Source organism: Vulpes vulpes, chromosome 7, assembly GCF_048418805.1.
Source record: "Vulpes vulpes isolate BD-2025 chromosome 7, VulVul3, whole genome shotgun sequence".
Classification (NCBI taxonomy): domain Eukaryota; kingdom Metazoa; phylum Chordata; class Mammalia; order Carnivora; family Canidae; genus Vulpes; species Vulpes vulpes.
In genome coordinates this window covers 89,013,525-89,014,946 of record NC_132786.1, presented here as the reverse complement: position 1 = coordinate 89,014,946, position 1,422 = coordinate 89,013,525, and the positions used below count along the sequence as shown (strand labels likewise).

General features: G+C 40.2%; 1 non-coding gene across 1 annotated transcript; it reads right to left on the bottom strand.

Annotated features, from left to right (window-relative positions):
* Window positions 1-912: 912 nt before the first annotated feature.
* Window positions 913-1,109, bottom strand: LOC112923946 (U2 spliceosomal RNA). The gene has a single exon (XR_003235796.1). It is a non-coding gene; the product is annotated as a U2 spliceosomal RNA (small nuclear RNA).
* Window positions 1,110-1,422: the final 313 nt, after the last annotated feature.

Below are 1,422 nucleotides of genomic sequence, written 5' to 3'. Positions count from 1 at the left end.
TCGAGGAAAAGGTCTTTATACAGTTGATGTCACATTCTGCTTTTAATTTTTGCCAAATAAGCATTTCTAAGCATCTTTGCTGAACAAGGTGTGATACTGGACACTGTGGGAAGTGGATAGGAAGGCTCACAAAATACCTACTTCCCAGGAGCTTGTAGTCTAACGTAGAAGATGAGACACAAAGCAGACTGTAACTGGTACAAAGTGCTACACAAACAAGCAAGAGAAAGATTTATTTAATCAGAAACAAAGATGCAGACTTCATAAAAGAGATCGATTTTTACTTGGGTCCTAAAAACTGGGTAGATTTTGAGGAGAAATGAGAATGAGAAGGTATCTAGATACGGGGAACTCCATTCATAAGAGTATGGATGTGGGACAGCACAGAACAGGTTCTGGGAACACAAAGGGCACCAGTCAGACTAGATCAGAGCATGTATGAGGGAAGAACCCAGAGAAACAGCGACGTAAGGTAGGGCTGTGATTTGGAGATGGAGAGTGCCATTGGTACCAAAGGTGTCTGAGCAAGAATAAGACCTAATATGAACTGCACTTTCAAAAGATAATGGCCATCCTCTGCAGGATGAATAAGGGAGAAAGACATTAAAGGCAGGGAAATTTTAGATGTGTTGTCATAAGGAGGCAAGGGAGGTCCAGGATTAAGGCAAGGGCAGTTGGAATGAAATTCAGGGAATCTGCTCAAACACTCCAACCAAACAGATGGTATAGATATATTCAAATCAAAAGAAAGGTGGGCCAAGCAAAGCAACCTTTCTAAAGTACTTTGCTGATTTGCTTCTTTCTAAGTTAACTGTTGCGTGCCCCAGGTGTTGCCACCATTTCTCAAAGGAACCAATACAGCCCTTTCTGGAAGTATCTTCCTCAAACTTGGGATTTATTTTTTAAACCCTGAGGGAGTGCACCTTCCCTAGTAGTATCATGACACCAGGTTGACAGGTTGATGCATAAAGTGTGCAGAGCAAGCTCCTATTCTATTGCCCTGCTGCATAAACCCATTAATATATTGTCCTGCAACAGAGGACATATCAGACATAAACTGATAAAAACAAATACTATACTTGATCTAAGCCAAAAGGCTAAGAAGCATTGGTGATTATTTTTTGGCTGTTAATTTAGCACTGATATTGCTTTCAGGACAGTTAGAAAGTTCCTGACACCCACTGTGTGATTATAGACTCAATTCTCACTGGAAAACACTATTCTAAAAGCCTGATACATGGACAAGAGAAAAGCCAAGAAAACAAGGCATTGGCTCCCCAGTCAACCAGGTCTAAATGGCATGACAGGAGGTAATGATGGGAAATAGTAGAGTGCCCTAATTAAAATAATGTAGATACCATCCATAGATTAATATGTCAAAAATGAAGAATAAAAATGTATCGCTTAAAATTGGGGATGTTG